We start from the raw sequence: 26903 nt of genomic DNA on the forward strand, positions 1-26903 counted from the left end.
TAAAGCCCCTTCAAGTTCTAAAAGTAGCGCAAGGTGCGTCGATGCAAGAGGCGCGTGCCACGCGCAGCCCTTGGGAAGATCATGGCGACACAGCGCCGCACCGAACTAGATTTCAGACGCCATGTTCTTCCCAGATGTGGCGCGCGGCACGTGCCTCGAGCATTTCCACATCAATGAATGGCGCAACTTTTCCCAGGCTTTAGTTAACGCGGCCACGTCATACTGCTCCCGGTACAGGTTGTACCACCGTGTACCACTCCATCTGGGAATTGTCAGTTTGAGCGAGGTCAGCACGTCTTCCGCCTTAGTGTAGAGTTAAAAAGATACAACTGCTGTAAAATAGTTATGCAGATTTACGTCACTCTATTGCTAACACAGAAGTCGACAAGCGTAAAGTTCACAAACTTTACGCCCGGCGTTCCTTACCAGTACTGCAAACCAATGGTGCTCAATCGTGCAAGACAGTTGCCCCGAGCGAGTACTCCACTGTCATTTACTTTCAAATGCCGCTCATTGCAGTGTTGCCGATATTTGCTTCCAAGGGCTGCACGGTGCACGGGCCTCGTGCATGGCCGCATTGGATGCACAAACAAGGGCGTCGTTTGAAAATGATGCTTTTCCGTTGCCGTGCGAGCGGTTTTGCTAGGATCGTTATCCTCTTGTACTTGCGCGTGTGCAGGCGACAGGGAAGAGCCGTTTTCGAACGACGCTCTTCTGTGGAGCTTGCCAGGTGATAGATCTGAGAACGCTGTATAAAGTGGCATCACACTAAAAGAGAAAACAAAATCATTAGCATAGAGGAATTTTTACTCGAACAAAACATTGATGATTCACGGCGAGGTTGGAAAAACCAAACTTGACAAACCGTAAAAAAATAAGCAAAAAATAAGCCGTGCATTAGAAATAACAAGGATTATACAAGACCTAAGAAATATCAAGGTCGTACTGCTGTTACCTAGCGCAGGCCAGCCCTTGAGGGCAGAACAATGACACGAGGGCAGCGTTAGCGTTCGGATGTCTTCAACTTGTGAGGAGTCCCAGCGGCACGCTGCTCTGGTGTCGAGTCTGTGCCCCACGCTGGCCTCCGGCAGGGTAACCACAGCGGATGCTTGTTATTGTAACTGGTGTTGGTTTATACGCCCTCCTCTTTCTCACTGTAAGAAATCCTGGTAAGACAGCGTCTTTGTTCTAGGAGCAGATATTATATTATAATGTTTCTTCTTAATTTGGTAGCCAAAGTGGACGTTGGACGTTGGAAACAAATATAGACAATGTCAAGATGGAAGTTTCTCCAAAACACATTTATTTTTGCTTATATTTGTATATCTCTCTCTCCTTACTTACCATTTCATTGAACGGCTTCTACCCGATGCCATTTTGCGTGTTATAGACGCTTTGCAGCAGCTGTGCATGGACGCCGCCATAACTGACCTTCAGTTTTTGTTTCCACGTATTTCGTTTATTTCACTTCATCATTACCATAGCAGGCCAGGTTATTGCCACATTAGACTCAACTGTGTCCTTTTCTAAAGCATCTGCCTTTGTAGAGGATCGCCAACTACCGTTTCAGTTGCTCGGCATCTCGGTAAGACAAGAGAAGGTCAGCCATGGCGGCCGTAATTTGGCGCGTGTGTAAAGCGTCTATACTTATGGACAACTTTTTGTAGTTAGGCAGTCAAAGCTGTGGGCGCGCGTGCACTTGCGCATCTTCAGCGTCCATCAAAGCTGTGCACGCACACTCTTAGCTTCTGAAATGCCACAGAAAGTAGTCCGCGAGTTGAGTGGGTATCACGCGCGCTATGCACGTTTTCAGAAGCTACAAACCTGCGCGTGCTTAGGTACAAATATTGCAAGCAAAGCAATGATTCGGTAAATGTTGGAATAAGTTCGCGACCAAAAACGTCGCTGTGTTCGCCTTCACACGCTTGGCGAAATCACGGGAATAAAAGCATTGTGAGAATGTCAACGGTGCTGGTTTCAAAAGGGAATGGCGCCTAGCTTCTACTATGCCTTTTAAGCACATTATTTTATTTGTCGCATTGGATGGTTAGTAGCCAGGGTCAGAACTCGTGACGCCACGGCGAGGCAAATCCTTGGCATGATGTCAGGGATGGAAACCCTAAAAGAGTGCCACAAAAACATCTTGAAGTTGGATCCTGGGAGAGTCGCGCCATGGCCTTCCCTGACTGATGGCAGGACACAAACACATACTAATATAAAGACAACCAAACCCTCGCAAGGCGATTGGCTGATCAGACCTTGGTGTCATAGCAATCGCCATTTCGGTCTTTTCCAACTTTCGAAGTTTCGAAAGGGTCGATCTGAAACCAGCCGGGCCAAGATCGCTAGGAAGCGCCATCGTAGTGAAAGTGTTCCTCGCCAGGCACTGCGTATGCAAGCAATTTAGCAATCATGCTTAGATAGACAGATCGCTAATAATTTAATTGTTCTTAAAAAAAATATTTTTCAGTGCTGCCAAACAACTGTTGTACCTTTTTTGTTTTGTTTTTAGTTGCAAAAATAAACAATCCACCGCCGAAGGCTCATTCTGCGACCTAACAATGCGCTAGAGGTCCCAACCAAATGCCAGTGTTTCAGCACTTATCGATATCTTATGCAAAAGTTGTAAGTGATTTTCTGAAAGTTTCAATGGGAACATGGGGCCCATTTTCGCCCGTCTTCGGTAACTGGCGCCGTGGAGCTCCATGTAATTGAGAGCTCGGTCTGCAGTCATTTTCCCATTAGAAAAAAAATCACATAACTTTTTAATAAGATAAGGGTTAGTGCTGAAACTTTGGCATATGGTTAGAACCTCTAGCGCTACATTTGGGTGGAGAATCAGCGTTTGGCAATGCAATATTTATTTCCGCAATAAAAAAATAAAAGAAAAAAACATTTTCTTGGTTTGCCGTAATAGTGCCCCTAGAGGGGCACCTTGTACTTGACTATTTGCATAACATTTTTTGGTCCTCCCTACGCGTCGTCCGCGCCCAGCAGAGATACGCGAACGGATAGCAGACGACAAAATAAAACAAACATTCGTCTGCCTTATAATACTTTTTTTTAGCGAACAAAGTATGTTAATTTCTAAATTTGAACTGAAACGGTATTATTGTTCGTATATTTTCTTAAAATGATTACTTGTCGTGGTTATCCTGCTCGCGAAAGTCTCTCTCTTGGCGTTTTTGCGTTCTTCACACTAAAGCCCCTTGATGTTTTCTTACAAGTACCGCCAACCATTGTTGTGGAAACACACAAGACAAGTGTAACAAGCGGGTGCTCCACCGCCATTCGCTTCCAAGGGCCGCTCATTTCAATGCTTCGGCGCCATTTGCATTCAAGGACCGATCGAGGCACGGGCCTCGTGCACCGGCACATTTCACGCCATGCACTTGCAAGACAAACGGAAGCACATCGCGGCGTTTTACTTTACACTAAAGCCCCTTCATCTTTTAAAAGTTGACCAAGGTGCGTCGATGCACGAGGCACGTACGACGTACAGCCCTTGAGAAGATCACGGCGGAACAGCGCAGCACCGAGCTAGATTTCAGAAGCCATGTTCTTCGCAGAAGTGGCGCGCGGTACGTGTCTCGAGCATTTCCATAACAATGAATGGCGCCACTTTTTCCAAGATAGATGGGCTTTACTTCATACTTCCGGCAGGGGGGTAAAGGTGGGTGAGGAGGAGTGGAAAATCCCGCGCGCCGACATCCTGGGTCCCGAGTGAAAGATCGCGAAAGAGAGCGACAGAACACGAGAGAAAGAAACCAATGTGGCCAGCTGAAGGACGACAGTCGCAATGGTAATCGCGAAGACTGAAAACTCTCAGCAATATAAACAGTGATAATTTAACGTTGCAAACTGAATTCTGAGCTATTCTAAGGTTTATAAAAAGCAGCATACTCATTACGCTGCATTAACTTACCTTCTGTCGAAATCTCGAAAATCGGGTAGTTGCGCGGTTTCGTATTTCCGGGCGCGGCCACCCGCGCCCGGAAATACGAAACTAAACCAGATAACCGAAGACGGTGATCAGGTTTAGTTTAGTGTTGACGAGAGGCCGCACATCTGCGTGCTATGCAAAAAGAAAGCTTCGAAAGGAGCGCGAATATCTTTCCACCGGTAAGTTCGTGGATTGTTGAAGTTCATGACATTGCTCTGATGATATATTTGTGAAATCGAATACAGTTGGTAACCATGTGGGACCCCGAGAGTCTGCCTGCATGCTCCGCCGCTTGCGGCGGCCAGAATGCATGGGAAAATGGCGGACCTTTTCCTCTAGAGTTAGTATGTATTATATCTATGACCTCCGGGGAGCGGGTTTGCAAACCGGTAGTCAGACGAAGAGCAGGCCGGTATAGAACAAAGGTAGTGCAAACCTGCCGCTTTATTTTTTTTTTCTAGCTTTAAAATACACTCTAAAAATAAGCGTTTTTTTTTTTTTTGCAAAATAACTTTTGCGTGTCAATTGTGGTGGTTCAAACGGCCGCAACGGCGTATTCTGTGCTTTAGATAATTTCGAACGTGGTTGGAACTTCGAATCTAATAGGAAATCAGAGCTTATTCTACGTTATGTAAGCCACTATAATCTACGTATGTACTGGCTCGTATCTTGCGCCGCCCCTTGACCACTTCCGGCAGCGGCGGACGCAAAGCGAAGAAGATCTAGCTCAAGACCGGTGCCAAACAGCCCGTGGCCCAAGCCCCCCCCCCCCCCCCCCCCCCCCCCCCCCCCCAGCGCCCGACCTGGATGCACAGCTGCGAGCATGCAACTCGTTTGTTCCGGAAAAATTCTGCGCCATCTATGAGGAAAAAGGTACAAAAAATAGCGGTTTAATCCCCCTCACTGCTAGCTTTGATATAGGGTGTTTTGATTGTCGTGATTTTGTTCACCATTTTATTGTTATGAGCTGTATGGCACGAGCAGAAGTCGAGCACTAAAGATTTACATGACATTCTGAAATACATAGTATACACCATTTCGACGCTTACAAATCCACAGTATACGTTTGATCTCCGCAGTCCAACACGCGCATATTATTTGCTTCGGAAAGCGAGCAATTCACGCGCCATACGCGCGAACGCTGAAAATGGCCCAGGCCTGAAGCTGTACAAGCTTATAATCTCATCACGCAGACATGGAACAACGAAATATCGGATTAAGAGCGTAATAGAAGCTAAAACATTGAGTTTCGGGCTTTCAGCATTCCAAGCACGCTCGGACCTGCAGTTTAGGGCAACATGCACGTGCTGGTAACTTCGGCTTTGCTCGCACAGAAAGCGGAAAATGAAGTGTAGTGCATGGTCTCGGAAGGAGGCTTGGGGACCTCGGGGGCGATTTAAAGGAGAAAGACGACAAAAAACCATCTGGGGAAGTAGAAGTTGAACGGAAGAAAATGGAAAGCAAGCCACTTGTAAGCGAATCACTTTTGGTTTCTTTAATAATACCCAGAACTGAACATATATACTTATATTAGAAGGTATATTATTTGAAAAAGAATGGAGCTTTTTTGTTTGTTTGTTTTGAAAATTAGCGTTTTTTATTGTGAGGAGTGCCTGACTGTCTTGGATGTCGAATGGATCGAATGTCTGTGTGCAATTGCTGCGGGAAATAAGATTTGTACGAACATATTGCGCCTCATCTTCCTCTATACTGCTTTAAAATCAATGTCTCCAGCTGCTATCTCTAAATAGGCTAGGGTATTTTGCCTATTGAAATTAGTTTGGGAACCTTTAGACCCATTAAAAAGTACACCCCCTCAGTATCGATCTGAAAATACTGCACAGGGGCATGCGCAATAAAAACACCAACAGGCTGGCAAGTCTATAGCTGATGTAATACTCACTTCTAAGAGACTGTATAGAATTGATAGGCTTGTCCTTTTTATGGTGTTTCTTGAGCACGCCACTTTGCAGTATTTTTAAATCGACCGTAAGAGGGCGTATTTTTTGAAGGGGTCTATAGGGTTCTAAACCTTGAAATGGTGTAACTTTCTCTGCCGTCTAGAAGTTGCAACTACTGCAACTCCGGTCTGCATTAACACGGAGTAATAGCTGATTTTCTTAAAAATCTCTCGCACATTCATGCACCTAATTACGCACTAGTAATATTTACCGAAAGCAATAGCTTTTTAAAGTGGCATATTGCAGCGATGTCAAATCCGATCTGCCGTTATTATTATAACCACCACAAGAGGTCACCTGAAAATATCGCGTCCCAGATTGGTAGCTGCTTCCTCAAACATGTTCCAAGTTGCAGTTATTGAGTGGACCGTTTCGACATCTTGTGAGTAACCCTGAAACTCCCCAGGAATTGCTCCGTTTGAAGTATGCCTTTCGCCGTTTAAAATGGGTAGCTTTATACTTTGGAAGCCTAATTTGTTTCTTTCGTCAAAGCGATAGGGAGAAATGGAAAACGGAAACTTCAAAAGCATAAAAAAATTAAAGCCGTTTGCAACTCCCTGTAACGCCGGATTAGAGCGCAGCTCTTGAGGAGGAGGATGAAAGGGTACTGAGGGATAGGTTGGAAGGGTACTGAGAGATAGGTGACTCCTTGAGGGCACGTGACCTCAGGGGAGGGGTCACGTGACATCAGGGGAGTCACGTCACCTCAGGGGGTCACGTGACCTGAGGGGGATCACGTGACCTGAGGGGGGTCACGTGACCTCAAGGGGTAGCCCTCATGACCCTCGTCAGGGTAACCCTCGTGAGGGTAACCCTTGTGAGGGTAACCTTCATGTCCCACGTGAAGGTAACCATCGTGACCCTCGTGAGGTTAACCCTCATGAGGGTAACCCTCGTAACCCTCGTGAGAGTAACCAACGTGACCCTCGAGAGGGTAACCCTTTTGAGGGTAACTAACCCTCGTAACCCTCGTGAGGGTTACGAGGGTTACCAGGGTTACTCTCACGAGGGTTACGAGCGTAACCCTCGTGATCCTCGTGAGGGTAACCCTCGTGAGAGTAAGCCTCGTAAGCTTTGTAACCCTCACGAGGGTTACGAGAGTTACGCGCGGTTACGCCGACGCCGACGTCACTCAAGCCGGAAACGGGCGCCTTAGAGCTGCGCTCTAAAAGTACTGAAATGCTTATTGTAAGGTAATGTACCGATCTCAACAGCTAGTTTGTCTACGCCACTGCTGTCGGCTTGCATTGTGGGAACTGTAGTCTTTCTAAACGCGCCACAACCCCGCTGGAGATCTAAGCGAGCAGAGCACGAGACGGCACGAGCTATCTCGTGCTCGGGCGCCTGCCTCCTGTGAACTGCAGTAAATTTTCATGTTAAAGGGGCCATAAAACGATTTTTTTCTTTCGCTACACACTAATCGAAATTCCTCCCTACCGTTAATAACCGAATAAACTCGCCTTAGAGAGAAAACATGCTTATTGGAAAGATGAAGAACAGGTTCTACCGCGGGGATTTGCAAGATTGCTGCTTCATACATGGGAAAGGAAGAAAGAGGCGAAAAAGACAAAGAAAGAAAACTTTGAGGATGGCTATCAGTTACTTTTGGAGCGTGTCCTACAGTGTTTTAACAAGTTTGGTTGCTTGGAGAAAACGAATCAATCAGCTGGTCGACTTGACTCCTTGCGATGCTTATGGTCATGGCCCCAGGAGATGATTGAGCGTGAGCGGTTCTCCGTTGTTTATCATTTTTTTTAATAGTCCCTTTTTATCCTCGCTATTACACAGTGAAAAAGAATCTTCTGAATAAGTAGCGTTCCGTGCGAGTATACTTGGAACAGAGCAGGACGAGTACGCCTCTGTAAAGTCATAAACATTCCAACCCGATAATGTTTCATGACCCCTTCAACTTCCGTCATACCAGATATCTTGTATGCTTTGACGTTCGTTTCCCATATCGTACTTTACTACTTACACGGATTCAGACATCATATAACAGTACCGCTTTTCCTCACCTCGATGTCTTTACATTTATTTATTTACACCGCCACCAATTGAATAACCTTGTAATTTACTCATAACGTTTATTTTCTTTTGTGAACATGTTATAGTAACAGGTGTTGTCTTTTTTTTTAGAATTAAAGAGTGCGCCAGAGAGCAGATCGATGCTGTTGTTTTTGGGTACTGAAGGTCAAGATATTATTATTACTATTAAGGGGAAGCTGAAGTATTTTTTCAAGAAATCTGAGTTAGGAGCGAACTTCTGTTGCCTTTTATCCTGTGAATTCAGTTATCGCACAAACAGCTTTATCTTTAAAAAAAATACGTGCAACGATTGCCGCCGCTTATCCGGCGATCTTCTCTGCCGGCTGCTATCTGTCGAGAGCGTCATGACGTCATTGACGTCATCCCCGAGCCAGTTTAGAAGGCGAGCAAGGGCCATTTGACCCCGCTGATGACGTCACTTATGCTAGTTCTTCTCTCCGCTCTAGCGCTTTCCCCCCCTCGGCGCATCGCAACGGGCAGGTTTACGTCGAAAGTTTAATTGGCTATTACGACACTCCTGCTAATAATACCGAACGAAAACTTACGACACGTATTTTTTATACGTTATCTACATTACAACTTGTACTGTTTGTTCCAATTCAAGGACCTCTTCAGCATCCCTTTAAGGCTAGGCGTGTCAAGCAACCTTTGCATATTCATATATAATATAGATAAGAGTTCCATTTTGATTTACTGATAAACATGGTTACACTAAAATCACTTGCAGATTGAGGTGAGATATCCGGCAGTTGAAGTCGCAATCTAAATGAGCTTTCATGACACGCCAGTATATAGAAGGTATGGTAAAGATAAACCACAAATATTAACACAAAAAATCTCGATTACAGGTGACACTTAGATCTTAAATTGCAAAAATGTGCTATACAAATACGCGGCCAATTCTTGATGGAGCATTGTGAACTACAAACGCAGCTGTCAATACATACAGATGCAGCATAAAAATAAGAGAGAAAAACAGTGTCTGTAAATATTAATTCGTACTGGAGTTGAGTACAGAACTTTTGTTTGGTGAATATTTCTTTATTCAAAACCAGAGTGGGAGCACTTAAAATATTTTATTTGCAAACAAGCTCCAAGGAAACATATTCTTCCAACCAGCAATCATAACGATGATGCGAAGCTTAGACCAATTCTATAGTGGACACTTCGAAATGTAAAACAACCCCAAAAGCAAAACACGATTTACCAGTTCTCATGCAGCGGAACTATACTGGTCGTCAACTTCGTCATTTGGAGCTTTTTAATATTTTAAATATCCCCTATTTCCAGTATTTAAACCAAGTGAAGTCGGTATTTTTAACAACCCCAGCATTTCCAGGTATTTTGGCAAAAAGAGCTCAAAGAACGGCTTCCCCAATTCGTGTGCAGCTCTGTTTATTCGAAAAGCTGCTCCACAACACCAGTTTGCTACGGGCGACTTGTGTGCTCAAGATTTATAACTGAGGTGTAAGTTTAGCAGTCAAAGGGCAAACTGCTGAATCGGAAACTGTATCATTACTCTAAGATTCCCAGGCCTGCTCCGCGCGCGGCCCGCGCCCATGCATGACATGAAGAGGTCCACGTCATGGCCTGCACCGAGTATCGAGTATACGCATTGAGTCGTTAGCACCAGCTTAAGATAATGTTTCTTGACTGCCAACATTCGTGATTGTGCCAAACGAACGCGACAGCCGCTTTTTTGTCAGTACATGCAGCTGTGGTGACCAGTGAGGATACGCTTTTTCTCCGTCTCCAAATAAGCGTGTTTACATCCTCAATGCAATGATTCATTTACCGGTCTTTGCCTACCCCCCCCCCTTTTCCCCCCCAGAAAAAAAGAAAAAAAAGAAGGAAAGTTTTTCGGAAAGCCTAATTGAAGCGAGTTCATCAGCCGGATAACTTCATATTTTGTCCGCCGGTCTCAGTCTGCTGGGTGACAATCGAAAGAAGGGTGTGCAGGTTTTTCTGCTAATTGCGCACCCTTCGCTTCACGACGGGATAAGTTAATTGCTTCTACCTAAATTAAATTGAGCGCCACTGGCGCCCTCTAAACGCCAACACGCTGTTTTAAGTCGGCGTATTCCCACACTGGAGGGGGGGGGGGGGGGGGGGTGGCGAGGGGGTATTGCGCGTGCGTATAAATCATACTCGCTTGGCGTATAGCGTCTGCGTATGAGCCATGCCGAAAGCAACGCCTCTGCAACGGCCTGAACGTCGAATCGCGCGTTGGTCTACAACCGGTGGAACGCTCTGCCGATGAAACTTTCTGGAAACGCCAGCGCCATCGCTGAGAACTCCGGGGCATTATGGGAACAGTGAGGGTGTCATGCCCTTTAGCTAAGCCAAGAATAGACTAGTCGAGCTTTTGCATGCTATGTTGCGCACGCTATATAGGACTGCCCGAGCTGCAGCACGATTCTTAATCCATCCATGCATCCAGGCGAGCTAACGGTCTTCGAACGTGCTTCAAACAATGTTGGGACAAGCTATGCTGTTTTTAGAGCGCAGCTCTTAGGGACCCGTTTCCAGGTTGAGCGGCGTCGGCGTCGGCGTAAGCGCGCATGGCATTATGGGATGTTTCCCCGCTAAAGTTAGCAGGAAAACTTTTTTGCTAAATTTAACTGGAAATCTTTTCCGCTAAATTTAGCGGGGAAAATTTTCCTCTTAATATAGTGGAGAAATCGTCCCGATAAATTTAGCGGGGAAATTGTTCCGCTGATTTTAGCGGAAAAATTTCCGCTAAATTTAGCGGGGAAATTTTCGTTAAATATAGCGAATAAATGTTTCCGCTAAATTTAGCGGGAAATTTTTACGCTAAATGTAACAAAAATTTTCCAGCTATGTTTAGTGAGTTAAGTCTCCCCGCTAAATTTAGCGGGGAAATATTCGCTAAATTTAGCGGGAAAAGTTAGCGAAAATTTTCCCCTTAAGGGGAGGGGAGCAGGAGAGGAGGGGGGAGGGTACGTAGGGGGAGGAGGGGCATGCCCTTTCCTCCGTACCCTCCCTCCTCCTCCTCAAGAGCTGCGCTCTAATTCGGTATTGCATAGAATTGCAAACGTCTTTCCTTTTTTTATGTCCTTCTATTTATTTGCGAAGGAAAATAAAATGTCGCGATGGACCTATCGACCTATTCCTAAATTACGAATCATGAAGGTGAATGCAGGAATTGGAGTTCCACGCGCCACACGCGCACGCCTTCCCCTAATAAAAGATTCGAAGTAAATAACCGAAATAAAGCGTTGACGAACGAGCGTGCAAAAAACAATTTGTTTTAGGCATTTGCTTTGGATATGTTATTTGCTGAGGCCAGCACGCTCGGCGCGTGAAACACCAACGCCTGCATCCTCCTTGATGCTTGGGTAATTTAGCAATAGGTCAATTAGCTCAACTAATTCCCGTGGAAAAAAAACACGTTGTTGCGTGAGTAATATCTCGCTCTTTTGGCGTGTGGCCCACGCGCCATGGACCATTCAAAAATGCGTGGTGACCCATAGGGAACGATGGACAGACGTACGATGGACAGTGGACAGACGTGCTGGAGAGTGGACAGACGTGTCCACTGTCCATCGGAGTGATGGACAGTGGACAGACGCGGTGTGACTGAGGGCTTCTCAGCTTATCAGGGCAACGCAGCGCAGCACAGGGCGATACAAAGATTGCCGTCTGTCGTACACATGAACCCGACGTGAACGTCGGCAACGTAGTGCACGCAGGCGGTACGGCGGTAGCAGCAGACGACAGAGCAGTGACCCTCGCTGTTCCCATAATGCCTCACGCACGCCGCTTGAGGGCGCGCGCAACTTTCCTGAAAGGCCCATTGCACCAACCAGGCGATCGTCGTCAGTAGAGCGAATAGATGTAATCAGCTGCATCAGTCTTGATTCCAACACGCCACAGAGGTAAACAGTCAACATCAATGTTTAGCCACAATAACTTGGGGGAAAACATTACGGTTAAAAAACATGCTACTGTTAAGTATTTTAATGCGCTCGTCTGTTTTTATTTCAACCAGTGACGGTGCTTTACGAGCGTGTCGATGAAATATGTTTTAATAAAGCGTGTGCTCGAGGATCCTGACGCATTCTTTGGAAATGCACGATGTCCTTTTGTGTTACATAATGCGATCCACTTAACCCCAAACAATGAATTCTTAACGTCTTGTCCTTTTGTTTCTCCTCTCGCGGCTCCAGGCAAATGCATCATTTTATCGTGTTATAACAGTTGTGTACCAAGGAGCTGCATATCCATTGATGCACTTTCGTCAGTCACGGCTGCCTGACTGGGAGCTGTTCCAGCTTTCTCTAACCAAAGTTGCACATTGTGTAGCACAACATTCAATTTAAACATCTTTGGACGAGCTCTTCGATTTATAATTTTGCTTTTGTGGAGGAACACGGGATTGTCTTCTGGCTGTTGGGACATCTCCAAGGTGGACTTTTTCTTGGTTCTCAAGCTGGTAAGGTTCCACTCTCGCCTAGTTATATCGCTCATTCTGAATTATACTTAAATGGATCCACATTGTACACAGGGATCCCGTTCAATGAGCCAAATGTAAAGATTATTACTCTGAGCGATCTAAATCTCGCTTATTCTACGCCATCTCAAGTTGGGTCTACACTTTTTTCTTTATTTTCGACCGTGTTCCTTTAGCACGGTATAATATGATTCAGTGCAAACATGGAGTTCTAGCTAGGATATCTTCATACAGATGCGCTTGGGTAGGGAGATGAAATCTCACGCATTTTATCATTCGGTCGTGTTTACTGTTTTGAAAAATGAAAATTATCTGACAGCTCTAATCGCGGCAGTGTTTGGAGTTACTTTAAGTAGATTACACTTAAAGTACTACTTGAAGTAGGTTTAAGAAACTTGTACTTTTCTTGAAGTACATTCTCTGAGTATGTACCTAAACTTCACTTAACGTTTTTTTTTTTTTTCTTTTCTTTTTTTTTCTTTTTTTTTTTTTGGGGGGGGGGGGGTGTTTTTCCCGAGAAAAGTACAATTCCAGACTTCAAAGTACATTCCCCGAATTCGGTTTTGTTAAATTTTTATCATGAAATGATGCTTTGTCGACTCCAAAGAAAGACTGGGAGGGATATTCTACGCTTGCCGAAAACGCGAACAGACGATGCATCGCTCCATTTGTTCTGGTAGCGGCTTTCCCGTAGCTTTTTGAACTCTCGCCACTTCTCGGTCGGTCAGCGCAAGCGAGGAGGTGTAAACTATTAGGATAGCGAAATTAATCATAACATAACGACTGAGACTGTGGTGCGGAACAATTAAATTTTCAAGTCGAAGTAAAAGACAACAGAAGAAGTCACAATGTTTTGAGACATTCTCTTTTGTCTTTTCCTTCTATTTGAATGTTCCTTAATTTTTTGGCACCCCAATCTCAGGTGTCACATTATGATTAATCATCACCAGCGCGCTTGCACACTCCTTTATGAGAGGATTGCTTCCGGAAGCTACGGGGTTGACGCCACGCTCTCTCGTAGTATATTTAGCCCCCTTAAGTGCAACAATCCAGTGCAAGGGGCACCAAATTCCGAAAAGGGACTTCTGAATTTGGCTCTATTACTGAAAATAACTACTCTGTGGCCACTCGACTTTATCAAATATTCGCTGCTGTTTCTGAAAATAGGCCATGGACCGCTGATTACCCCTGGGCCCAGGGCAATGCATACCAGTTGAAAAGTCACTGTAAAGGGAAATGAAAGGGCATCATTAAAGATTGCGTTAAAATACTTGTACTTTACTTTGAAAGTACATTGTATTTATAGTATTTTACTTCAAGTACGTTGCATCCCAGAGCACTTAATACTTTACTTAAAGTACAACACGTCTCGTTTACTTTGTACTTTACTTGAAGTACCTTTTAGATGTACTTTACCCCTACACTGATACGCGAACGTGTAGCTTTGAACTAGTAATTACATGTAATTTTACCGCCTAAAGTTCATTTATTTCTGCACTTTGTCAAGCGTTGGTGGCACTTATTTAGAATAAATGCGTCTACGTTAACCCAAACAAACATCCACACACCCTAATTCAGCCACTACAAATTTTTTTCCTCGTGAGCGCAACGGGTGCTTATTCAAGTTTTCAAAAGTTAAATCCCCACGCGCACAGTGAATGTTTGTGCACAAGGGACACCAGCCGGGAAATAACTTTTCGCGCAGCAGAGGGTGAGAACAGATCTACTACGTTGGTAGAACACAAAAGATGCCAGAAGTACGAGTAGGGATTTCGAAGCTCCTTTGAGCTTTGACCAAACGACGTATCACACTGAGTCGATGTCTTCCACGGCATCTTGCACGCACTTAGCCATCGCTGTGCTCCAAGCGGTAGCAAAACTGCTGCGCTCTGATGTAGTAAGCCATAACGGGGGACGATTAGACCTTGGAGCCAAATATTATTTAAGGGTGGTTTAAACTTTCGAAAGAAGTTGACACAACGTGGGCCATGATAAAGCCTCCTTTAACGTTTCAAACTGTGTGTTTCTTTTCATTTGGAAAAAAAAAAAACTAAATTGGAAGAGTCGAACTCTCGTGGTGTTTTAGTAAGTAAGTATACAATATGTTTTATTGAGAGTCAAAAACATGTAGCACGGCCTAAACGATGGGTTTTATAACAGGAAGGCCGTTAAACCCAATTCAAGTTGGAGTGTCCCGAATAATTGTCTCAAGTTGTTCCCCACAATGACAATCGAGAATACTTAGGGGATATAGGGAGGCGTCCAATCGTTTTACTCGTTACATCTGTGACCCTTTCCCTCACCGCCCTGTCTTGCTCTCTTGGTATTTCTGCGACTCACAATGAGCTGGGAACCTACAGAATTAGGTTTCTTAGAAAAAAGGTGTCAATTGGGGTTGGAGGTTTCTACAATATCCTCTTTTCCATTTGTTCTTCCTATACCAGCCTTCGCAATTTGAGGAAAAGGCGAGACATTTTTTTTTTTTTTTTGCGGGGTTAATGTATTTTTGTATCATTAAAACATCAGGGATTTGCAAAAGATAATAATGACAAACTCTTCAAACCTCCTCATAAACGGATCCGCATATATAAGCTTATGTTTGCAACTTCTAATCGGTGACAGGTTTAGAAGACGGTAGACGTTTTACCTGGAGCGCGAACTTTCTGCCTTTTTATAACACTTCGCCTCACGCGCAGCCAAAGTCCAGCGGAAGGCAGCAGGTGCGTCCTGGAGACGGAGCTTTATACTGCGTTCTTAATATTTCACCGACTATGGTCATTATACCGCACTAAATTATCGAGGTTCCTTGAACCAACATGTTTGTAATCACCTTGAAACCTCAAGGGTCGTCGTAGTTACTGCAGCTTGCCTCTAACATTATCGGTGATCACATCACAGACTTCTATCATTCTGTAGTTCAAATACTATTTATTTGCTACTTGGGCAGTTTTCCGTCTGATTTAACAGTTAATACACACATGTCTCAATACTACCTGACTAAAATAAATTCCACACGATACAACTATATTTCGTTTCAGATCACGAGAGATTCGGGTGTAATCAAAATGTTCACCCGAAGAGCTCACAAAAACTAAAATAGCACAGAAACGCGGAGCATCTACGAGTAAAGCATTACACACTGATGTAATAATCAAGCGCACACACGATGGTCGTCAATATAAAAATAATATGACGGTCTCATAAAAACCAAAGCAGCGTGGATGCAGATATTTGTTCACCCGTTTTTCGCCAAGTCGAATTTCTGGTATTTGACTTACTTAATTTTTTCCCCAGGAAGGCCATCAAAAGGGAGAAACTCCTTTCTGCTCTTGGCAACGTGCAGTTTTCCTTGGGACGGTGGCGGGGATCATCGCCGTTGCGGTGCTTGTCCTGGTTCTCATTCAAAACACCACCGACGCCAAAGGCAAACGTGTGCAGTAGGTGTCAAAGCTTTAATATGTCTCACACTAACAAATCGCTGTACATGTTGCTCTCTTCTTAGCGGATAGTCACAGCCTTTTTTGTAAGGGAAATTGGAAAGTTGAGGTCGTCCGGAAAGGTAACAATCACGATTACCGACAGGTACGCTTCAATGCCGGCATTTCTCGTGAGAATAGTTTCATTTTTTATCTGGCAGGGAGTGTTATACCACAATTCATTAAGTTAAACAATATCCCATAGATATCTGATAGGAAGTATCTGGATCCCTATCTGGGGTAGGGTTCAAAACTCAAACATCTCGGTTCTTTTCATTGTAAAATATGTTTACAATATAAGAGGAAATATCCGAAACATTTTAGTAAAAATAAGGGAACCTTTTTGTTAGAATAAACTACATGCACACTTATTGGTTCTATCTATCAAGAACACAAGTTTTTAGTAAATACCCAGTCTAAATTGAGAATTGCATTATTGGTAAAAAAAACAGTTGTATTGCGCTATCGAAACGACATTTTTCCTTAAATGAAGGCTCCACAACATTCCCGTTATGTATAAGCCAACACAGCTTTTGTTATTCCCACATCCCAAACATTTTTGGTGAACAAATAGGGTAAACAAAGTCAGATTATACTGTAAAAATAAAAAATAAAAGCTTTCTTCATTCCTGCCAAATGGCTGATCATTAAATCGCTGAACGAGTCATAGCTAAACGTATCTAATTTATAAAGTAATCTTTGCTCGCAATTAGTGCTGGGTGTCAATTAAAAATGTAAACTCGATTGATCGCCCTCTCTTAATCGATTAATTAATCGATTATTTTGTTTTTGTCTATTCTCGTGCATAATAATTAAAAATAGGTTAAAACTAAATTATTTGCCTTTGTTGAACACGGCACAATGTATAATTTCGGCTTTTAAATCAACCATGGAGTGGGCTTGAGAAAACTTATAAAGACATTCACACTCACAAATCATTACTTTAGCCGTAGAAGCAAAGAGGTTCGTTTATATTCTCCTGCAATAGCGAACTCTCTTGATTGTTGGAACTAGTCTCTGTTGCGCTAAACGGACACTCGTACCGCGTGGAATTGGCTGGGACACGTATAACCTTATAAACTTATACGAGTTACAAATTTCGCCCCTAAGTTCACTTTAGGTCAGCGTGTCAACGATTTTACCACACGTCTGTGTGGTAAAAGCGTTGAAAGTTAACTTTTCTTTCGTTAGCCAAGATGTAACCGATGGTAAAAAAGATTAATCGTAATTGAAGCATTAATTTATTAATCTTTAGGTTAATCGATTAAAGGACAGGGTCATAAAATGATATCGGTTGGAATGCTCATGACTTTGCTGAGGCGTACTGACCCTAGTCTGGCCCAGGTATGCTTGCACAGACCGCCACTGATTCATAAGCTTTTATATCGTGGTGAAACTGCAAGGATAAAGGACTACATTTAAATCTTGCCTTCGCAAAGCTTGATGACATAATTGTGGGATCGAAATCACCCATCTGACGACAGTCGAGCGCGGGTTATGGAATGGACACGAGAACTCCGTGAGTAATCGCCTTCGGCTCGTAACAATCAATGCCTCGGTGGACACTCGGGTAGCGGCTCGTGTCCAACCCCTGCGGTTGTGAGAAATGCCTGGAGCTCAGCGCGCGTTTTCTACTTTGACCAACCCCATCGAACATGAATGCCGTCTCTTCCCTGGGTATCTTGGGCTCGGCGGGCGTTAGAAGGGGGATTAATCGTCGCGCTAATTCAATATTAAATAAAATCTTATAATTTCAATAGCCTGTAATAAATATCAGTATAAATACTGCATTTTTACATAATCCATTAAATTAATACTAAAAGTTAATTAACGAATTTAGCTAATTATTCTACAGCGGCGTTTCTGGAGGCGCTGGTTTAAGAGAGATAGACTATTCACCGTGAAAATGTCTAAGAAATATTAAGTAGGAGTTATGTTTGGTCAGCCTCAATGCGCTTATGTGACAAATGTCGCATATCGCGTGAATAGTTTGGCTGTTGTGTTGCTGATATTTGTGTGTTCTGTTTGTACGCGTGAGCTCATTGTACCGTATTTTCCCGCTTTCCTCTGTATTGAGCGCTGGAAGGCGCAGTAAATGCCAGCCACAAGGTGCGCCGTACAACTTTTCTCGCAACCTGGAAATAAAAGATACTCTTTTTTACAAACCTTCAGAATAGAAATCGGCTTACTTTTTGTACAAAAACTTTGTCATTTCTAGAAACAGAAACTGATTTTCACAATTTTCAAAGTAGAAAGCCGCTTCTTTTTTTTTTTTTTTACAACCACTATGTTTTTTCTAAGAACCGAAACTGTTTTTCGAGAACACTGGGCTACATAAATTGTTTTCTTTTACACAAAAGACAAGGATCGAAAACGTTATTTTTAACAAAAATTACGGAAACAGAGAAGCAGACTGAAACATATAATTTGTAACAAAAAAGCAGCCAAACGTTTTTTTTTTTAAGTTTCTTATTTTTTTATTTTTTTTACTGTGCAGCGATTGAGCTTCTGCCCCCTCAGACGCCATGATGCCTTTTTACGTTAAATCTGGTCCACACCTTTGCGTTTGATTATGGTCAACTCTGCTGCAACCGCTTGCAACTTCTAATGGCAATTAAACACCCAGTCGCCATCTAAACTGCAGGCCTGAAGCACTTCCGATTTGCGTAATTTTTTTTTCTTTCTAATTATTCTACGCATCACTCTTTCTGCACGGGCTTGAAACCTTTCTGACAATGTTATATATGACAATTGTCTTATGAATAGCGTTTCGTTTTGATCTTGCGAATAATGCGAAACCTTCTCGATTGAAGGTTTTGCTTTACGCAGATTTGCGTTACATAGATGGGAAGGCTTTTTCATTACACAGATTGGAAGTGTGTACAGGGCTATACCTGATCGAGAAGGCGCCAGTTTGCCAATCAGTTCATTCGACATGAGCGGTCGTAAGCCGGCGCAACGCGGTCGACTACACTCAAACGCAGATGTGTGTGAACTAGCCTGAAAAAAGTGTGAGTATATTTGCTACATCCAATTATCAATGGTGCGCGCTCCGTAAGAAAAACAAAGTAAACGTCGATCCATTCTCCGCCGTGTTCAGGTATGTGTGTGCACTCGCCTTTAAATATAACGGTCGTTCTCACGCTCAAAAGAAGTGCACTTAAGTGATTCGTCCATTATATTGAACACTGTTCCTAGTCGCTCACTGGTTAAGAGACGATGGGCGTGGCCAGGTACGTTCACGCCTTTTTTCGTTTCGTCATTCGTTCTTCGCGGTTGTTCTCTGCTAATTCCGCACTTTCACTGGCCGCTAAAGATAACGGGATCGTGGGAACTGGACATGTTTTTGCGTTACATTAGGGGAACAACTGCGTCGAGTTAGTGGAACAAGAAAGGATTTATATACAATATTTACATGATGGTTGCGTTTGCTCTTGGAGCGCCCTAGCTGTCATCGTCCCTTCTTTTTCGTCGTACATCTCCTTTTTCTCTTCTTCGATATACGATAATTTTCAACACCTGTCCCGCGTTTTTTAAGTTGTCAGTAGCTTATTGGCCTTTTCTCTAATGTTCAGGGTGCACAAGGCATGCGTTGCTATCATCGTCATGCGCCCACGTTTACAGGAAAAGACCTGGTTACACGCTAGCCCCAGGGCACACTCAATTCTCCCCAATTTCTTTCCTCCACATCGATCAAACGTTTTCAGAAACAACAGGTGAAAAGAATCGGTCAAAGTTAAAAGTGATTACGAAACGTTTTCACTCGACTTTTGGTGGAAAAACGCTTCCCGTTAAACTTAACGGACAACGTGAATTGGTTTATAGTAACTACGCTAGTTCAGGTTTTTCGGCTATGTTTAACGGGCGAACGCTTAATTCCTGTTAAATGTGGCGGGGATATCAAATTGGTGTAAATTTATGCTCGAATTTAGACTCTGCTCTCTCTTTGGCTATCCAGCCACGACGGACGGGTGCAAATCGGGCTGAATTATGACTAAGGGTTGCGTGTTTTCAGAAAAAAACCTAAAAAATTCGAAAAACACTTGCCGGTAATGTTTGCGTAATTTGGATTTATCGGACAAACTCCAAACTTCTAAGTCACAAAAAGCAGAAAGAAAGAAAAAAGATGGTGTTCTACAAATAAATTGCGTGGGAGAATAGTGTTAGTGGTTCTAACTGGATGCCGCTTCAGTTTCCTTTCAAATCTCGAACAAAGGGGTTCGCCTTTTAGCTCGTGAAGAAGGTTCCTTTAGAAAGCGGGTCATAGTACTCGAAATTTGTTTTTTTCATTATTATTTAAAATAGCTGACACAGTAAATTAGTCTTCAAACTTCAGAAAATTTAACAAAAATAAACTCTCATTAACTCCGAACTTTCGGCGATAAATAAACTTCGATAAACGCCCTCCGAAATCGGAACTTCCGTGAGATATAAACTCTGAAAAACGGAACCTTAGTTATGAGTCATAACTTCCTGCCTTGCCTAGTCATGGCAAGGCAGGTAGAGAATGCGAAGTAACCTAGGCCAAAGGCTGAAATCAGCAGTCCGCGGGTCGGCGGAAAAACGTGTGCTCAAAGACGTTTTGCCACCAAAATGCCCTCTTTACTCGAACTCAATTACTGTTATACACAAGTCCAGGGTGCAATCATATACAGTTGTTATTTCATAAAAGACCAAACTTGTTCGACCTCTGCACACACAATCTCACAGTTTGGTGATCCTAGTAATGCTAATACACGAAAAACACAGCATTCGTTTCTAGCGCCAGGTTTTAGCTTTTACAAAACGAGCATCAAAGCAAAATGAGCAGCATTAATTTTTTTTTTACCCTAAAGCAACGAATTTCATCAGGCCGTTTTACTTCTGCATGTAGAGCCACTGTTTGTGTGGCCATTGTTTGCCACACTCACGTGTCGCTGTTTACGATGCAAAGAGCACGGCAAATGACTGCTGCATATTAATATTGTAAATCATACCTATACGTAACATGATTTCCCACCTGACGGCTACCTGTTTCAACAAGGTTTTCCAATAAAGAGCCGCTGCAGGCACTTTTCACACGCAACATTTTGAATAGATACATATCAGCTATATATTTCTCTGAAGTCACACCGCGACGACTGAGGTGGAATGAGATGGCATGTACTAATACGACGCTATCGAAACAGGTATTCATTGCGCTGCCGCAAAACAAAAAGACAACAAATGATGCATTATGGTATACAAAGGTGACTCCATTTGTGCAGCGGCGAAGCCGAGAAGTATGCCAGAAATGCCAGCGCGACAAAGCCCGGAGATTTCATCGCAGATATTCGTGTATCCAATCTGCTCACCAAATCAAAGACTGAAATACTGAAATCGAAAGCGCCCATCAAACCAACAACAGTTCCGGACACAACAGGTCGGTTACTTAAGATCAGAGGTTAAACTACGGTGCTTGGAACGAGTCTCCGAATGGTGTGTTTAGCGTCCCATCCCGCCCACGCATTGACATTGGTCCCGAAGTTACAACAAATGACGTCACAAAAGCCAGAGCGTCATCCTTTTGGATGTAGCGATCCTGGCGACAAGCACAAGCGAACGTGACTGTCGCTCTCAATGGGGATTTGGGATGTCCCAACTCCTGCTGCCAGAACCTCTGTGGTCTGCCAAGCTAATAAGCGTCCCGCAGGAAAACAGGCGTCTGCCAAATTCTTATTTCGGCGCTGCGATACCGCTAGATCGCGTCCGGCGACCACGTGACACTTCTAGGACGTCATCAGGCGGACATCGACGGACCACTTCCCAAGACGCGTTCCAGGCACCATAGTTGACCTATAAAAGGAAAACAATTTATTTGTTTTTTTTACGTTCGCTCGCAACAGGAACTGGCGTCACCAAGGCGACAGCGAGCAGTACTTCACAACGACGCCTGCCGAAAAGAGTCAAGCCCGAGCACTACAACCTCACCATTGAAATGGACGCAGGTGAGAATAGTCCACATTGGTCGACACACACTCCTTAACAGGATCATGAGTTCACTTTCCTGCAAAATACGAGGCAATTCGCAGCGAACAATAGAAGCATCTGAACGAAGGACAAAACTCACAATTGACTAAAGAATAAAAAAAAAAAAAAGCAGCGAGTGGTGCGATAGACAGCGGTAACTGCTGCGTTCTGGAAAGGCATGGGGAAGGAGATTTGCAGAGTGCTGTGCAATGTTTGCGATGGGTTCATTGTTTTCAGTGGAATTGATGAAGGAGACTGTGCGATGTGATGTGTGCTTTGGTGGAACGATTATGCAAGATGTCGCATCTGTTGCATAAGGACACGTATACGCGCTTCTTTATTTTCGGCTGAAAGGCTCTTTCAGAACTGGGGCCCCCGAGACCGCGCCTGCTGTGGAAGAGACGAAAGTAATTGCTCGAGCTGTTGTGAAGAGGCCCAGAGAGCACACGACGACCACGAGGTCCCAACCTGGCAACACCTCCTAGAGAAGAAGGCCATTGGGGGCTCTTCTCATGACGTCGCAAAGAAGGGCCATTGGGGGCGCGCGTCGAAGCGAAGGCAACGCGCGTGGATCGAGCATCGTTACGCGCTTTTCGTCACATACGCGTGTCTTATTAGCTAAATTGAAAGCTGCACATTGCAACGGGGCTACAAAACATTTTATTACACGGGTAAAACATTACACCGCTAAATAATTGGTACGAAATGACGCCTATAAGACGCCTATAGAAAATTGTGATTGTTTTAAGTCGAAAACATTGAGTCACGCAATTATTGCTGTAGGAATGCATATTTCGTACAGAAATGCTTCGACGAAATGGCGAGACACGCAGTGATTGGACACAGCGAAAGAGATCAGTTAAATATCAGGTAGAGGAATGTCACTTACGATCATGTAAGCGACGTTATCGCGTGCAGTCACTGAATTCTTGCATTTTTACTCGGCCGCATGGCAAAATCAATGTAATTTCGATCGAATTACATTATAGGGTCAACAAACCAGCTTGCTGCGCTCGTATAATCACTCAAGACCGCGAGCTGATTAAATCCCATCTCACTGAATTTAAATATATTAACTTTTCCGTGTGGGAGGGGTATACTAAACTTACTACTTAGTCAACTAATTTACTTCTCCCTATGGGCTCGAGCTGCCTTCGAACAAAATTTAACTTATATTGTATATAATAATACTATTACCTTACAACAGTTAAGATTGTAGTATAAACGCGGTAAAGGCAATAAAACAACATTAGTATAAATAAACACATAACCACAAACAACGCACTTTCAATAATCACACACTTGTTTTTGACCTTCCAGTGAAAACTAGATTACCACGGATATTTACAAATGTCGACGCAACTGCACACGAATAACGACAAGAAGAAATTCCAAAACATCACGCGATTTAATAAGAAAAAAAACGATTGCAGCGTCTTTACTCGCTTCCTACATGACCAAAAAAGCCAAAAAGTAATTGTCACCTGTCGATTGTATTCATATGTCCCACAATATCCGTGATGAAAGCATTAGAAGACGAACTTCAAGAAGTATCTCTCTGTCGAGAGAGAGGTCTATCGATAATCGACCAGAGTCATCGTTGGCTAGTTGTCGCACATGTCACTCAAACCATAGCAGGACTTGTTCCGCGAATCCACGGAAATGCCGTAGTATAACAAGGGAACACAAGAGAACTACCCGAGACTGGGGTGATGACAGAAGAACGACGGGAAACAACCACACTCGAGAGCAGCACCAACGAAAGGCTTAACTGGCTTAACGTTGTCGACCCATCTCTTGCTCGTGTGCGCTCCCTGTGGCGATGAGTGGATATTGTTTTTCGGTTTCCTTTCATTCTGAAATGTCTCAGCGTTCTTTTTCGGAGAGTCAGCAGCTCACACACAACGCAAATTTACCAGAATCGGAGCCCGTATGAGGGAAGATGTGGCATCGCAGCCGCTTCTTTGGAAAAGTGTGCACGGGGAGCTGCAGGACTGCACGTAGTCCCGCGGTTACGGGGATACTCATAAATATAAATGTGGTACTTTCAACCTTGGTAACGCGTTGTATATTACGTTTATATTATATATATAATAAATTGTACAAGACTGCGCTTTTAAAACGTATATTAATGTCAGATAAACGCGCACAAACACCACCGCGCCGCTTGACAAGAAACATTTTTTTCACGTCGATAGCCGAAATTTTCTTACGTAGTTGCGACATGGCCTTCCTCTCTCCGACATTGTGACGTAACCACTCGGAGCGCTATGGCCTTTTTCTCTAGGAGGTGTGGAACCTGGGCGGCGTCAGTGGGGGAGGCGAGGGAGCGTGTCCGCGAAGCGCGATCACGTGGGTGTTTCGCAACGGCGGCTGCCGGAGTGTTGAGGGGGAGGGATGGAGGGGGAGGAGGAGGAGAATGAAGGGAGGGCATCGCAGGAGGGTACATGGTCAATGGGAGGCGCGGGCAGAGCCAGGGCGTGCACCAGACGCAGAAAGTGGGCTTGACATGCTCTCTTGGCCAACCAGAAGCACAAAAGAATCCACTCGGTGGGAGCGAGAAATTGTTTTGGTCCAAGGTAGTATATGGTCTTAATAATCGCGTAAGAGTGAAGTGTAGTAACCCATCATGGTTGAAAATACGGTGCACGTGATGTTTCGATCATAATCATGCAGAAAGATGTAAGACACGAATGGTGCCGCTCAACTCTGTTTTGCACGTACAGAGTGTGACCGCGCGGACGGCTGATTCCAGGCCCTCGGCGCTTGGCGTACGGATGTCGGTCGTTCCGCTAGTCGCACACTTCCACTGTGATTTTGGATGACAGTGATTGAAACATCACGTGCACCATATTTTCAGTCACCGAGAGTTGCCCCGGTGCACTTCTAAGTTTGTTTCTCGCGACCACAACCAGGGTATTATTTTCGGCTTCTGGTTGGCTACATTCGGATTTCTGAAGACGCCCTGGAACACGCCCAGCCCGCTTTCGGCCAACGGCACCTCCTCATTTGTCTCTTATACTTCCCAACGAATGGGCAAAGTCTCTACACATACTGCTCTGCATGGATGTAGCGGGAACGATGGCGAAGCGTGACGCGAGTTTTTCGGAGCCGCGGCGGCCTACAGCTGCCCACAGGGGTGAAGCGGGAGGGGGGACGGGGGGCGAGAGTGCGAGAGAGTATCTTGCCACAGTTGGCCCCGTAACTCGCCAAGCACCACGCACTTACCGCCATGCACACAAAACGACGGTTGAAGCAGTTCGCGTACTCCCGCCCCGAGCCTTGGGCAACGCAAGCCTCCTTCTTCCCCCCCGACAGTCAAATCTTGTAGGAACTACTTTGCGCGGCGTATGATCAATGCGCAAAACGTCCTCTCTTTCTTGGGGTGAAAACGAGTACTGGATAAGAAAGCGTAAGTGCTGAATTTTTTCGCGTCCCTAAAAGAGGCCACCGCAGGGCACAGTATGATGCACGAGCGCTGCGTCGGCGTTCGGCAGCAACTGGTGTCCAATCAGAGAGAACCCGACTCCCAGACGAACGATGACGCCGCAGTCGTGTCCAATCGGGTCCCCACGGTGGTGACCTCTTTTAGTGACGCGGGCAAATTGAGCACGTAGGCTTTCTTACCTCCAAAGTGTTGCTCTAAGTAGCCTGGAGTGTCTACTTTTTAATCGCTGCAACCTTCAGAGTGCGCGGCGAACGACGTAACACAAGATAGCTTTCTTCCTAAAAAAGAAATTGAGTTGTATCACGACGTTTCACCATGCTCACTGTAAGTCCGCCAATTCTTTATTTGGGTGTAATTTTCTTTTCATCAGCTTCGTTATTTTTCGACCCTTTCTATTTTTTTTATTTTATTTGATATATCCTCAGGGCCAAAGGAATTAGGAAGGGAAGTGGGTACCAATGTATTTAGTGTAGGTAAAAAACTGCAGTGATTATTAGTACAGTAAATTGACACAAGTTGTACAATATTAGCTATGACGTTCTTGAACTGCTGGTGATTCTCGATTGTTGCTGGCAAGGCCATAGCACTCCACTGATGAACGAGGAAAGAATAACTGAAAAAAAATCAATAGTTCTACACGATGGAATCTCAACTTTATGAACATTATCTGTGGAGATTAGATGTATTGGGGGAGGGGGTGGGTAAATATGTTTGGCAAGCAAGAAAGGATGCAAAGACAGTTTGTGAACGAAGCAGAGAGAAAAGGTTTTGCTACGAGATTCTAGGCATGGCAGATCGAGGTTAGATTTCATTGTACTGATGCTTGCAGTTTTAATATAGTTGGACAATATGAAACGAACAGAAATATTTTGAACCATTTTAAGTGAGTGTGTCAAGTTTTCATGACTGGAATTTTAAACTGAAGCGGCATATTCGAGTGTAGAGCGAATTAGGACCTTGTATACCCGGAGCTTTAGGGATTAAGGTGCTTTTGCAAAGTTATGTTGAAGATAACCCAACATGCGGTTAGCGTTATTAATAACGTACAAGGTGTGAACGCTCCAAATAAGGTTAGATAAAATGTGAACACCAAGGTATTTATAAGAAGATATGGCGTCTAAAGGCACATTATTGAGAAAGTAAACGGGTAAGTTACTATTTCTTCTAGAGACACGCAAAAGTTTACATTTGCTAATGTTTAGTTCCATGCACCGTGTTTTGCACAATACAGAGGTGGCGTTAAGATCAGGTTGAGGAGTGGTTATATCGTTATCACATAATATTTCGCGGAAACCTACACAGTCATCTGCAAACAAATTAATATGGGAAGAAACACAAGTAGAGAGGTCATTAATGCTGATAAGAAAACAGAAGAGCTCTAAGCAGAGAGCCTTGAGGCACACCAGAGTGGACGCCACTTGGGGGAGATGTGACGCTGTTAGCTGAAACGACGAAGTGAAAACGGTCAACAAGAAAATATTTAAGCCATATTGGAAGTTTGGGATAGAGATTAAGTTGACTTAATTTAAGAGGTAAACGTTTATGACACACCTTATCAAATGATTTC

The sequence above is a fragment of the Ixodes scapularis genome, unplaced genomic scaffold (genome assembly GCF_016920785.2).
Source record: "Ixodes scapularis isolate PalLabHiFi unplaced genomic scaffold, ASM1692078v2 PGA_scaffold5__190_contigs__length_132052651, whole genome shotgun sequence".
In the NCBI taxonomy this organism is placed as follows: Eukaryota; Metazoa; Arthropoda; class Arachnida; order Ixodida; family Ixodidae; genus Ixodes; species Ixodes scapularis.